The sequence below is a fragment of the Ochotona curzoniae genome, unplaced genomic scaffold (assembly GCF_017591425.1).
Source record: "Ochotona curzoniae isolate NIBS_2020 unplaced genomic scaffold, NIBS_Ocur_1.0 scaffold_2587, whole genome shotgun sequence".
NCBI classification, from domain to species: Eukaryota; Metazoa; Chordata; class Mammalia; order Lagomorpha; family Ochotonidae; genus Ochotona; species Ochotona curzoniae.
Genome location: NW_024467096.1, coordinates 18518759 through 18533966, shown reverse-complemented (window position 1 = coordinate 18533966; position 15208 = coordinate 18518759). Strand labels below are relative to the sequence as shown.

General features: G+C 43.6%; 1 pseudogene; it reads left to right on the top strand.

Annotated features, from left to right (window-relative positions):
- Window positions 1–1656: 1656 nt before the first annotated feature.
- LOC121171115 overlaps window positions 1657–15208 on the top strand; it is a 58561-nt pseudogene continuing 45009 nt past the window's right edge.

Sequence of the window (15208 nt, the reverse complement as noted above, 5' to 3'; positions counted from 1 at the left end):
AGACTCTCCATTGTACTTTTAATTTGCTCTACTGTGTTCTTAATTTCTGATATATCAGCCCTGATTTGCTTTACAGCTTCCTTAAATTCTTTGAACTCTTGTATGAGCTTCTAATTTTTTATCAGAAGCTTTAAAATGAGTTTTATGGATTCTGTGTCCCCCATTTTCTCAATGTCTTCCTCAGTGAACTCTGAGGTTAGCAATCGGTTTTGCTCCTTTGCAGGGGAATTTTTGGTAATATTCATTGTGCCTTTATCTCTTCTTTTGCTCTTGATCATTGTACTTCTGGTTAGCAGAGTCTTCTCCTTGGGGCAGATTTCTAAGCTGTGTCACCCACAGGTCCACAGTCTGATTTTACTTATTGCAGTTGGTACACACCGTTTTGCTTGCAGCCACTTGTGCCACAACCTCCAGCAAGCTCCAGGTTTGGGTTCTTCTGTCAGATTTCCACTGTGGTCTCCACAGCCCCAGATCCTGGCTCACCACTCTTTACCTCCTGTGATACCGTGCTGAGGCTTCACCGTTGTCTCTGCAACCTTTCTCCCACTTCCAGTTAGAGCAGGTCCCAGGATTAGAGAGATACTAGGTATCCTATATAATTAGGTTGTTGGTGGTCTTGTCGGAACCTGTTGGACATTAGGTCTGGGTGCCACACGGATCTATTTTGACTCATATGATGCCACAGTCAGTATTATTTTCCTGCGGGACCAGTGCAATCCATGGACCTCAGCAAGTTCTCGGGAGCTCAGCACATGCGCAGTTCACTGTTGTCCCTGCAATCCTAAAGCTATTGCGCAAAATGGCGCCTGACATACCACCACTACAGTTCTTGATCTGCTGGTCATCAGATCCAAGGGCTACCGAGACCTGCACCGGGTGGAACCCGTAGATTGCCACGTCGTTGCAATTCACCGAGTCAGAAATGAGCTGCTCCCAGCTCAGTGCATGCTCCGACCTTTCCCTTGCCCTTTCCACCTTATGCAAAATGGTACCCAATTCAGCTCTAGGGGGCTGACTGGGCTATGAAATCCACCCTGTTCTCGCACTGCCCATCTGAGATCTGCTGCTCTGTCTCTGCTCCTGGTTAAATCAAATGGGCCAGCAGGATGGACAGTTCTTTGTCTGGGTTCCCCTCCCAAGCTCCCATTGAAAGTCCCTTCCCACCTGGTTGCTGGTAGAGTTCTGGCTGCTGATGGAGTTCAGATTGCAGTTAGCTGAAAGCTGCTGGAGTATCAGTCACTGCAACATCACACTGCTGTGCTTGCTGCTTTCCTGTGTCTGTCAGTCTCCAGGTACCCCTCTGCTGTTGTTCTGTCCTTTTCTATTTCCTGAAATATGTCCTCTCTGCTTCATTCTGATTAAATGTTTTTCCGTCCGTTTAAACGTGTCCTTACCCTATTCTGCCATCTTGATTCTCCCGAAAACTATCTTGTTTTTAAGTGGAAAAACAAACCCAACACTCCTCTTTGCAAAACAGAATGAGTGTTGAAAGGTTCAGAGTCAAAAATCTCTTCAGTTATTCGCCAATGTGATAAACACAAAAGCTTTCTCTCAGGTGGTCTAATCAAAAGATATGAGGCTTCTACACTGGTTAAATTCTTTCTGCTGTCTGCCTTACACCTGATACAGTCTTACAGGTTGATACCCTATGGCACCATGCCCATAGTCACTGCCACCCACTTGACCCTTAGAGAGCACCAAAGTTCTGAACAGCAACGTCTTAACCAGAAAGGCTTGATTCAGCCTCTGAAGCAGTTTTCTTCAGGGGATGCAAATACTAAAGGGTTCTTTAAGTCGTCATCCATAGGATTCCACACATGTAAGACTACCAGCAGTCCATCACATTATTCACTCACCAAAAGTTACAAAACAAAATAATTATCACAGTGTAGGTGATAAAGCTGATGCTAAGTAATTCACAGAGAAGATAGACTACAATTGCATCAACTCAAAGGAACAAATAGGAAAATGCCACTGAATGCCTGATTGGGCAGATTTTCTTGGTCTCTTCATTGCTTCCTCTTCCTCATCAAACACCATCATTACTGCCACAGGGTGACATCCCAATTTCATGTCTGGAGAAATGTTTCACAGACTACCCCCTGACTGCATCCATTTCACATTGTGCTACTTCTTCATTGCATGTCAACTTCTGGTGCATGTTCTGTGGGACACATTCTTACCATGGTATAACATCTGGCCTGATACTTTGGTTCATGTGTAAACACAGTAACGATAGGCATGCTCTATGAACTGAGATGGCTAGCAAAGTAAATATATCCCATTAAACTGAAGCTAAGTGCATCCCAGAATAACTTCCTCTTAATTGGATCTCAAAAATACTTCTTCAAGATGAGCTGACACAGGAAGTGTGACAGAAGGGAGATCAGAATGGGTAGAGACCAGAGTATGAACTCCTTGAAATGAAAATGTCTTCATTTTTTCCAGATTTCCTACAGCACATCACATGTGAACCTATTGCCAGGGTCACCCACAGTCTGAAGGCCTATGCAGGTGCAAGGGCCAGGAGCTCAAGCTTCATGAGCATCATGACCAATGTAATCATCATGACCAAATATCCAAGGTAAATGTGGATAGTAACCTCATTGTGGATTCAATGCTGAAATGTGATGGTTACAGCACAGTTTAAAGGCGCATATAAATGATACATACGGCAAAACTTGTGTGCCTAGTTTAATGAAAGCAGACTGTCAAAAATGGCTATTTTTAATAGTACAGTGAAAACATTTTGTTGTATGTATGAAGAAGCAGTACATGTGGTGTATATTTTTCAGAGAATTTAAGAGGTTGCAGTGCATCATTTGTTTCCGGGTTGTGGGAGGTGACTGACCATCACAGCCTGTGGTTGAGCTCTTATCTTCCATCCTATTGGTCCACACAGAGCCTCTCTTCCCCTGTGGCCCTTGAGGGACTGGGCTATACACATCTTCAGTGCTTCAGCTGCCAGTGCTCAGTTGCTGTCTCTTAGCCACACCTTGATTACCAGAAGCAGTCATGATGTCCCACTCTCTTTGCCTTTTTATCTCCCTGAGTCTCTGCTAATCCACAGCTTTACCTTAACTCCTTCACTTTTGACTCCTCTCAGAGGAGAAATTAACTCAAAGCTGTTAGAGGCGGAAGAACTGTAAGTTGTAGCAGAGAAGTAGGCTGTCAAATCAAAGGAGAACGGAAGGTGTTCTAATTTTGGCTACTCCAAACACATTAAACCACTTATTGAAGTTTTCTTGGTACTTGAATATTACATGGCCTCATGGCCTTCTCTCCAGGTACCCAAAGATTAATCAGCTCTGAAGGACGGTTGACAGTCAGAGACAACCAAACAAGAAATAGGACACCCCAAATCTGAGGACAATCACTGTGAGAACAGGACATAACAGCATATCTGAATTTTCTAAGGTCACAGAATAGATGTTTCTATTCAGGAATTCTTTGGCAGCAAAAGAAAAAAGGCTGTATGTACTGAGTGGGAGAGGAGGATACAGAGGATGAGTTTCTTTGCGTACATTCGTGGGGGACATATACGGATGCTGGGAATAAGGTGTCTATAGTAGTTCTTTGAGGGAGCCAATCACTGCCTCCAACATGAAGGCTTTGGAAAGGGATCAGAGGAAGGTTTTAACTTACTTGTTAGTGACCAAATGGCAGTTAATTATGGCATTTCTTGCAGCTAGGATGGTAGCTTCAAAGACTAAATTTTATTTTACTGAAACACATCAGAAAGAGCCTTATCTTTTTGTTATTATCTGTAAGTCTTACACATACTTGATACTGGTAACATGAAACCATTTGAACAGAAGTCCTCTGACTTCAGCCCTTAATAGATTAACAGAGGAGATACTTGCAGTGACTTTTGGTATCTGGCAAGAGATCCATACACATTCTCATCCCCTCATGCCTACTGGAGAAAACACATCAAGCAGATGTGTTGCTGGAAAACCAGGACTGGGAACCTGTGTGCTCATAGGCATGGAAGCTGTGGGTTGCTCAGGGAAGGAGAATTGGGATGTGCAATAGAAGAGACCACTGAGGGAGTATGTTATAGGTAAGAAATGACTTCTTGAAGACTTTAACCAATGAGGCTACTACATATGAAGGTAAATTAGTGGACTGAGACCCAGTGGTTTGAAGGAGTGAAACTGGAGGGCCTTTCTGGGTCAGAACAATGCACTTACCCACGTGCAAGACTTCAGCTGGGCTAGTTGGCATTGACTGCTGCCCCACCAACACAAATAAAATCTAGGGCCACTAGTGCCTGCTTGGCAGGGCTATGCTACTATATGCACCAGTGAGTGTCAGGGCAGGAGATGGGCCATGTTAAGTTAGGTCATGACACTAACCAGCATGTGGTAGAACTGAGTGTGGGGGCATGTTCTGTGAATGATATGGGCTCATCCCTGTGGGACTACAGTATCATGGATTTGCTTGAGGGCTGGGGGTGGTGACAGACTGAACAAAGCATGACCATGAAACTCACCAACACTTATGAGAACTGGGGTTGGGAACAGACTGAGTTAGTCCAGGCTGCAGTACCTGCAAGCACACACAAAATTAAATATGGGACAGCCAGGCTACAACATTCATGAGTACACACAAAGGCTGAGACTGGGTGGTATACCATGCTGATAAGGGCTAGCACCTGCATATGTGAGATCTGAGTCTGGGAGTGGGCCTGGAGGGAGACTTTAGGAACATTCCCAAGTGGGCTGTAGCTCTTACCGGTGAACACAAGAGTAAGCAGTGGGTGTCGACCAGGCTGGGCAAGGCTGTTCCACTTGTCTACAGGTGTGTGGGATAGCTCTTGGAGTGGAGTAGGCAGAACTAGGCCAAAATATAGCACATTAACATGGCAGGACCTAGGGTGGTATGCAGGTCAGGTCAGGCTGCAGCATCCAATGGTAAGGGCCAAGACGGGGGTTAGGCCTGTCAGGCTGGATTCGTGCAACCACCTACATGTGCAAAATCTGTGACTGGCAGTGGACCTGGTAGGATAACTAAGGGGACTCCTTTGCTGGACTGAGGTTCTCACCAGTGTGAGTGAGAGAGCTGAGAATGGGAGTGAAGCGGGCTAGTCATGACTGCAACAACCCTTAGCATATGTGTGAACTGAGTCTGGGCTGTGCCAGACTGAACTAAGTTCCAGCACCTGCTGATGCTCATGAGAGTCAGAGTGGGTGTAGAATGGGCTGGGCTGCCACAGGGGGAGGGCAAGAGGAAGGGAAGGGGGGAAATCAGAGCCTATGAAATGTTGTTATAAAATTAAATGCAATAAAAAAATGAATGGGCCGGGCTGGATCATGACATCTGCTGAGCTACATAAGAGCCAGGTCTAGGGGGTGGACCATGCAGGACTGGGCTAGGCTGCAGCATCCCCAGCATGTACTGGGTAGGACTGGGGGCAGGCTGGGCAGAGACAGGCTGTAGCACCTGCTGGCAAATACCAAAGTAAGATGGGTCATGCTAGATTAGGCTGTGGCACCCACCTGCACATGTAAGACCCCAGGCCAAGAAAAAACCTGGTGGTGGGACCTGAGGGAGCTCCCTTGATGGACCACTACTCCCACTGGTGAGCATGAGAGCTAGGACTAAGGGCAGACCAGGATGGGCAGGATTGCAACAACCATTGTGTGCGTGAGAGTCAGGATTTGGGGGAGGGCCATGCTAAGACAAACTGCATTCATGTGCACATTCAGAAGCCAGGATAAATGCCAACTGGCTTTGCCACAGAATCCATGGACAGATGTTGGAACAGGGTGTCAGTCATGTCAAACTGGATCACAATAACCCTTGGGAAGTGGAAGATCTGGGACTAGGAGTGTGACTTGTAGAAAAACTGTGGGAATTCCTCTGCTGAGATGCAACTCCCACTTATATGCATGAGAACCAGGGCTGGGGGTGGACCAGGCTGGACAAGGCAGCAGCATATGTCAGCATAGGTATGGAATAGGTTGTGGGGTAGGGTGGGGTGTGGTGGGATGGGCTGAGCTAAGCTGCAACATCCGTAGATGTATACAAGAGCCTGATTGGGACACAGCATCGACACATAATATTTTGCTACACATACTGGGGCTGGAGGAAGGCCTGGTGGAGGTTATTGGGGGTCACCTCAAGTAGGCTGCAGTTCTTGCTAATGTGTACAAGGACTAGGTCTGTAGCATACTGGGTTGGGCTGGATCACAGCACCTGTCAATTTGCATAGGATATGTGGTTAATGACAGGCCTGACCAGACAGCTACAATCATTAGTATGTACATAGTCCAGTATAGGTGACAGACTGAACTGCATCCTGCATCCTCTATGGCACATGCAAGAGTCAAATCTGGGGTTATCTCTGGTTTCTTGAAGGACTCTCCAATCAGATCACTGGACTCAAATCTCAGGCCACAGGGAAAAGACTGGGACTCCTTGAGTGCTAATGCCTATGCAGTAGATGGCATGCCCAGGTGCATATAGGGGGCACATGACAACGAGCTCAATTAGGCCTACAGAGGACATCAAGGGCCACATAAAAAGACAGAGGCAGGCTGTCAGATCCTCAGTCCAGGCGCTAACAACTTCACATCCAGAGAGAAGTTCAGCGCCCAAGCCATTTTCAGCTACCATGGATACCAATGCAGAGGACATCAAGGGCCACATAAAAAGACAGAGGCAGGACAGGTTGGACAACTCCTTTGGTGAAGCATTGACAGCAAGTATCTGGGTTAGTGGATGAACTAGGGTGAACTCTGAGTGAATGGACGTTGAATGGATTTTCTCAACCTTGAAGCAATGAAACCAACAGCATCTCACAACTATCAAAACCACTCAAGCAATGTACCCTCAGAATATTTTTCACTACATTGGGATTGCTAAGATGACATCAGGTGGACATCCCCCATCCCTGTGTACTGATATGGTTTGGCAGTGGAGAGGAGCCTCTTCCCCTTCCCTTGTTCCACCCACCCACCCACCACCCCAGCATAAGAGAAAAGGAAAGAAAAGGAAAATTGAAATCATTTGTCCCACTCACCTTCCCCCATACCTTGACCCGTCCCACCATAATCAGTGGTCTTCATGGGCATGCATCCTTGTCAACTATGGAAACAGCTCCAAGAGTAAAATTAAATGAAAAAAAAAAAAGAAGTCTTGAGACTATTTAGTATCATTTACTCTGTATCACCAAAGGTTGATTTGTTTGCCCTAAGAAATGCAAAATAATTATTAAGAAAAAAAGGTAGCAAAATATTTATGTAGCTTTATCCTCTCCTTATATCCCTTCTCTGATTTTGGAAATAAAATTATCAGCACCCAAAATCAGGCATATAAAATATGCATTATAAAATAAATATCCAATATTATATAAGAAAACAAAAATCCAGCAAGTCGGAGAGCCTATGCCATGCTTGTTCTTAGGGGAACAATCATTCACTCAGCGAAGTGTGCATCTTCAGACTTCAGGGTGATGAGCATGCCTCCTCCCAGCCAGGCAGGCAGATATTTTCTTTTCTTTTCTATTCTTTAAAAAATATTAATTTTTGTGTGAAAGGCAGATATACAGGGGAAGGAGATAGAGAAAAATTACTTCCATCTGCTGCTCACTCCCCAAGTGACCACAATGGGAGTGGAAAGCTGGAGCCAAAAGTCTCCCACATGGTGCAGGGCCCCAAGGCTTTGGGCCATCCTCTATCGCTTTCCTGGGCCACAAGTAGGAGCTGGGTGGGAATCGGAGTAGCCACAACATGAACTGTTACCCTTGTGGGACCCTGGCATGTGCAAGGTGAGGATTTAACCACTGAGCCATCGTGCCAAGCCCAGGCAGGCATGTTCTTTCTGTGTACTTACTCACACCACTGTACACACCCATATTCAGCATGCATACTGCATATGCCCACTGGGAGCATTTTACGTGATGCCAAAGCTTATTTGATAAACTCAATTAGAAATGACACATGGTCAGGCTTTTATGCAGTGGTTAAGACAACCATTGAGATGCCTTCATCTTGTGTCAGAGACCTGGAGTCAAGTCCTGGCTCTGTTTTGGATCTACCTTCCTGCTAATGTGCACCCTGAAAGGAAGTAGATGGTGGTTCAAGTACTAGAGTCTCTACCACCCACATGAGAGACCTGGAATGGGTTCTGGGTTGCTGACTTTGGCTTGACACAACTCCAGCTGTTATGGATGCTTGGGAAGTGAACCAGGAGATAAAAGAGCTCTTTTTGTCAAATAAAAATATATTTTAATGTCATCATTACCATGTACCAGCTATGTACAGAAGGAAGCAGGTGTCTCTGTGTGCGTGTGTGTTGGGGGTGTTATTCATGGTATCCTGCATTGGAATCTAGCCTTCACTATTAACTCCTATACTGATCCCAAGTTCAGAAAGAATGTCAAATATGATGTTGACTGTTCTAGGGCACAGTAGGCATTCAGCTAATTTGTTTTTAATGATCTTCTACCTCACATGCAGTTCTTCTTATAAAAACACCTTTGGTAGAGGATTAAACTTGATCCCAAAACACTACCTGAACTGAAATAAGTTTAGTTACTCAAACTTGATCCATTTGGCTATGAAGGCAGCAGAAGGAAGTCAGTAATGGGGAGGGGGTAACGATGAAAGGAATGAAGAAATTGGACACGGACCTTACTATCTGTATTATGAATTGAACTTTGGATTACAATATGTGACACATTAACACCACAAATTGTGTTTGGAGGGTTGTTTAAATGTATAGTGCAGGGAAAAGTAAAATGATAAATTACAAAGATCATGGCCCATGGAGAGAGGGGGATGGTAATGGAAACTCTGAGCTCAAAAGGTAAAATAACTTTGCTGGACCCTTCATTTCCCATCCTGAAATTTGCCACTAAGTTCTGGCTTTTCAATGAATCATCCTTTTTCTTTCATAGTTTTAATTACTAAGCTGTTTTTTCAGTCTCCTCAATGTTAGACTTATGATCCAGCAAGGAAAGGCAGCTACAACTGTCAGACAGCTGTGAAGAGAGAATCCAGTTTTTACTGCATGTCAAATCAGCCAGATGCAGTGGTATCCAGAAAATTCAAGTATGTGTGTATCTTAGGATGTCTGACGCATTAATTCAGATGTAATGACACAGGCATCCCGCATTAGAATTCTGGTTCATTCCTGGCTGCTCCAGTTTCAATCCAGTTTCCTAGTAATCTGTTTGGGAAGGGAGAGGGTTATGGACCACGCATTTGAGCCTCAGCAACCCATGTGAGAGACCAAGACTGTCTTCCTGTCTCTTATCCTTTTCCTTGGACCAGGCCTGGAGGTTGGAGCCATTTAATAGTGAACCAATGTATGGAAGACCTCTCTCTCCCTCTGCCTTTCAAATAAAATAAATGTCAACACAAAATGTAAGTATCAGTAAGAAACACTGAGTTGACTACTCTTTAAATGACTCAGGGGAAGGAAAAAGCACAAGAGAAATATACAGGAAGGTGACATACCTGGATTCCCAAGGGCTTTTCTTGTCACATGTTACCTCATTGCTTCCTTCGATTTTTAGAAATCTGTTCATCAGAAGAAAGTGGTAACCAGGGGAGACGTGGTTGTCAGGGATTTTGTCCAACCAGGTTGTCTGGTGTGATTTATCACGGTTAAAGCCTCTAGATTTCGCTTTTTCAAGTTGAGACAAAGCCTCCACTGCAAAGCGGGTGAAGTTGTTACACATCATCCAGATGGGCTCAGCCTTGGCCAGAAGGGAGTGTTAGTTACAGCCAAGCCTTGGCATTCTCACTGGAACTTGAAACCATTGGAGTTCGAATATATGCCGTGAGTCAAACTTGGACCCTCTGGCTAATTTAATAACAACACTTTAAAAATATCACTGATAGTCATAAATCCATCATCCTGCTATTTAAATATATCCTGACACTGTAGGGGTGGACAATGGGAGAGCCTCCAATATCCTATCGTCAAGGTTATTTAACAGTTTCATTGGGAATCCATCTCTGATTTGGGAGTAGAGGTGTGTACAGTGTTGTATCGTCACACACTGTACATGATATTCTCTATACACAGTTACTAAACATCCCCTTATGACTGTTTAGGAAGGACTATACTATTATAATAATATACAGGAAATTAGTAGGGGGAAGGGGAATTGAGAACAGGAGGAAAGGGAAATCCCAAAGCCTATGGAACTGTATCACAAAATAATAATTTTTTATAAAATTAAAAAACATATCACAAAACAGAACACATAATTGCTCTGAAGAGAGAAACAGGGATAGGCCATGAGAGAATCCAAGTCATTGGTTGCGTCATTCTGCCTTAAATGAAGGCCCAGGGAATGTTTTGGGGTGAGGGGTAGATTCCAGAAGAGCTGGGGCAAAGTGTCACCAGACTTGTTATTGACCAAGTCAGAACCTTTGTACTTATAGGCCTTTGAACTTCAATAACCCCCATCAAACCAAACCTAGAAACAAGGTCTTCTGGAGGGAGTGGTGGGTAGAAGTTGGGGTGGGGAGGGAGATATCTGATTAAGTGGTACTAAGTTATAGTTAGGAGGGAGAAGTTCTGATATTCCATTGTACAGTAAGCTAAAAATGCATAATGATCATGTACTATGTATTTTTCTTTTAAAAAGGAGGATTTTGATTGCTCTCACCATAAGAAAATAATGAACAAGGGTATGCTTATCGTGTTGAACATTGCACAGTGTATGCATATCACATGCATACAACTTTTATGTACCTATAGAAGAAAAGAAAAATTTAAAGCCATCTGATTCAATGCTTTATTATTTATCTGTTTGAAAGTCAGACACAAACATCCACATATACACACATGGAGAAAAAGTCTTCTCTTCTCAGGTTTACTCCCCAAATGTCTCCAATAGTCAGAGCTGGACGAGGCTGAAGATAAGATTCAGGTCACCTGTGTGAGTGGCAAGGAAGATTCTCCCAGCGTGTACAATAGCAGAAAGCTGGATCACACATGAAGGAGCTGTGACTACCGTTAGGGATATGGGTGTCCCAAATGACAACACGTATCCACTCCTGCTTCAATATTTTAATTAGCAGCAGCAGCAGTAGCAGCATGAAAAACAGTAACTTAAAATGGCAAAACTTATGACCAGTATCTTTGGTGTTTGGCTGTATTTGGAAAATGAAGAACTTTAACTTCACCTTTCCATTTTATTCCGTTGTATATTGAGAAGCCTTGGTTATAAGTCTTGCACACATTCAGCAAACTTGTACTACTATAATCTGACATTTAGAAAAGTTGGAGAAATTTTTCCTTTTTCTGAAGAAGGAAACATACTTAAATCCAATTTTTTATGGTTATAACTAGAACTATTCTAGTTACCCAAAGATTTAGTAATGATTTCCTTGAGAAGGCACAAGGATTGCTAAGGGCAAGGGGCATGTGGTAAAAGAACTAGGATTTTTTTCTCGCTTCTGGATCCATGAGGGGGCTTTAAAATGTTTGTGAAAGGGTCACAAAGTCACTGTGTGGGCCAGAGCCATCCCATGTACTTGGTTTCTGTGCTGGCTGGTTTACTTCCAGTTCAGCTTCTTGCTAATCTGGGAGGTCACAGATGATGATGGAATATCCTTATCTTGCTGTCACTCCACCTTTTACAAGTCTGTGAAAAAGTTTCAGAGATAATGTTCATTTTCCATGAAATATTTGTAGTTCCTACACATGAACATTAAAACAAAAGCATCCATCCATCCACCCACCCATCCATCAATTCATCATTCCATCCGTCTACATTATGCATTTTCCGTAGTCACTACATATTGAAAGAGGCTTCTGGGAAATTTGGAATGGAAAACATAATTGACAAATAAGTTCTGTCATGCTCCAGATGCTTGTAGCCATGCAGGGGACGTGCTTTTCCAATCGTACTCTCTATTTCTAGAGAGAGCTGTTTGGAAGCTAATTAGGACAATGCCAGCAAATGAGTCTAGAGTTTGCTGGAAGGAGGTAGTATTGAAACTCAAAGCATGATCCTATTGAGTAATTCTGCTAATCTGGGGTCTATGTAACTCCTTTGATTAAAGTTTCCCATACAGAGAAACACAAACATCAAATCCCAGTGCCTGTAAAATTCCAGTGCCCACTTATTGCTCAATACTCATTAGTTGGAGACCTTTGATGTTTTTCATTTACAGAGTTTCTAATCTTTCTGAGAAATAGATGAAGCTCTTGTTCTTTTACCGTTTACATTTAGTGCCTTAATTTCCTTTAGTCCACCTTTACCTCCCCTCTTCCTTCCCACTTTGCAGATCTCCCAGGTGTCTGGTCAGACCTGTCAGGTGGGTCTCTAGCTGTCATTTGGGAAGCTGATGGTCTTACCTGGGCATGGCTGATTGCACAAAGCGGAACAGGGGTTAGTTTGAATTGCAGGTGTGAGCAATCAGTGTAGATCAACACTAATCCATCAGCTATTAGAACCACCAAACTGCTGCAGACACTGCAGAAAGTGCCAAATGCTGAGTATGACTATGTCTGTGTGTGTAGTCAGTGTTTTCCAGCATCCAGCGATTTCACATTTGCAGAATGTGGTCCTCGTGACTGTGACAATGACATTTCTTTGTTGAGGTTTCATTCTGTCCATGGTTACACAACAAATCATAGTGAAAGGAGACCAGCAAGAAACTGATCACATCTTCAAGTAGAAGAGGTACACTAACGTATAACATAGTCAAGAGCCTAAGCTCTACAGCACTCGGGGTTCAAATATGCTTTCTACACTGTCTGGTGTTAAGTAAACTTATTGTCACTGAGCTTTCTTTCCTCATCTATGAAATAGAAATAATGCCTATTTTGAGGGGCTGCCATCTCTGCCACATAGGAGGTGTTACATGCATATTCATAGTAGATATTTTGACTACTGTTATTAGAAAGTGACACATGTAAGTGATGTGAGGCAGGACAATCAGAAGTCACCTACCCCAGTACTGGTGGTGGTGGCGAGGAGCAAAGCTCTAAGGATAGACTGTAAGAACCTGAAGCCTTGAAAACTCAGAGAGGAGCGGAAGGTGACAGCATTAACAAAGGCTCAGCAATGGGTCTGTGTGGATTGATGTAACAATTTGGAGATAAAGGTATAGTTAACTCAGTTTGTACAGTACTGTGCTCCTTTAGGAATTTGTCTTATCAAAATAAATTTTAAGATATGGATGCCTCCGCAGTGATGTACACAAAGTTCTGTTATAACCTGATCACTATAATGTACCCATCACACAAAAAGTCAGGGCAGGCACACGGTCCTTCTTGCCGGTAAGTTTGAATGACTCAATGAACATTCTTTAGTCAAAGTATATTACGAGGAACCTCTACGCCCAGAAATGTTTGCCTTTGGTTAATTTTAATAATGTAAGTGTGAGGAGGGGCCTGTAAAACATGAGGAGGTTGTCTCTAGGATCTTTTGGGGACATTTATGCTATTTCAAAATGCCGATGATGAAGCTGATGGCAGCTGGAGCCAGGTGACCGAAGAGCAGAGCTAGTTGTGCACACTGCCGGGTTGGAGCCAGGAACCTCTGCAGGCCCTAGTGAAGAGAACACAGGGAGAGTCCTCTCTCATTTCTGGGCCCACCTGTCACACTTACAAAAGTAGTGTCACACAGACTATCAGAAAAAAAAAATTGTCTTAATTCTTTTTCTTAAGCAGTGAAAGTCCCTCAAACCAGTAAGTTTCAAAATGCATGAAATAAAAGTAGACGGGAGGAGGATCCCACCAAAGCTTGGGGCACCCTGCTTCTTGCCCTCCCCACATCCTCTGGAGGCCCCATTGAGGGGCAGGGCCGCTGAGATCTTTCATACTCTCGACACTTCACAATCCTGAAAGAGCCAAAATGAATGTGACAGCAGAGGGTTTGGAGTTTTCATCTTTCCTGCTAACTTGACTGACAAGTTTAGAAAATGAACTCATCTCTATGGGCCTGTCTCCTAGCAGATTGTATGATATTTGCTTATATGATGGTTTTTCTTCACAAGGGAGATTCCATTTAATATGCCAGAGCTTTAATGCCCAGCACCCTAGAGGAAGGGCATTGAAATAAATCTGATGTGCCTGTGAGATGTTTGGATTCAGATAGGAAGCTGTCTGTGCTGGCAGGGATACTGAAGCGTCTGCAGCAAAGTCATGCCTAGCATAGGAACAGAGGTGAAGACACTTGAAGGGATTTTTCTCCACCTCAGATGAGGACCCCCCAGAGCTGATGGACATTGGTCTGTTGATGATTCTCTGTCTGTGATGACCTCTCTATGTGAGAGTACCTATGGGCACCCAGAAGGGCAATTCTATGATGTAGAGAAGGAAATGGAACATCAGTCAAAAGCTATTGACATCCTAACTCTTCAAACACATCCAGGGCATTCCCACGACTGTTAGAGCAGTTAGTACCACGCTGGAGAAGAGAACAGCTTAAGGCAAGGGCTTTACGAGCCTGCTTGCGCTGTTGGTGGAGTAAACCTAGCAGACCTTGAGTGACAAAAGTCAAATTCTTGACTGTCTCTAACACTATCAAAAACGCAGGCTACATTCCCAGCAGGAGGATTATGCATAACCCACAGAATCAATGCATCACAGACTTAGAAACCATACCCTATGTTCAATCACCAACTGCTGTCTTAGCCATGTGGAAGTTAGAATGCTCCATTTCATTGGGACAGCTGCACAGCTGCTTTCATGAACCATTCCAACATCACCTTTGTGGCTATAGAGTCCTGTGGCAGCAACGGGGAAGGGGTGTGATGTTACCCCTTTGCCTCAGAAATATCATGTTTTCAACCAGCAGATATCATCCAGGAAGATTTAAAGAAAAGTCCTGGTAGGTTCGTCAGTAATTCCATGAAAGCCATACTTGAAGCTGTACACTAATTTCAAATTCTACACTGATCGTTATTTATTAGAATTAGAACTTAAATTGTGAATTAGAATTACTATAGTAATATTTTGATGCACCTAAAGATACAGGATTATACACATTTATTTATTTGAAAAGCAATTACAGCAGAAGAACTAAAGGAAGAGTGATCCTCCATCCACTGGTTCACTCCCCAAATGCCCATGGCTGCAACAGACAGGGCTGGGACAGATCAAAGCCAGAAGATTCTACTACATCAAGGTTGTCCATTTGAATGGAAGGGGCTCAAACACTTGAGGCATCATCTGTTGCTTTCCTAGGTACATTAGCAGGGATCTAGGATTCAAAGTGGTGTCTAATGTC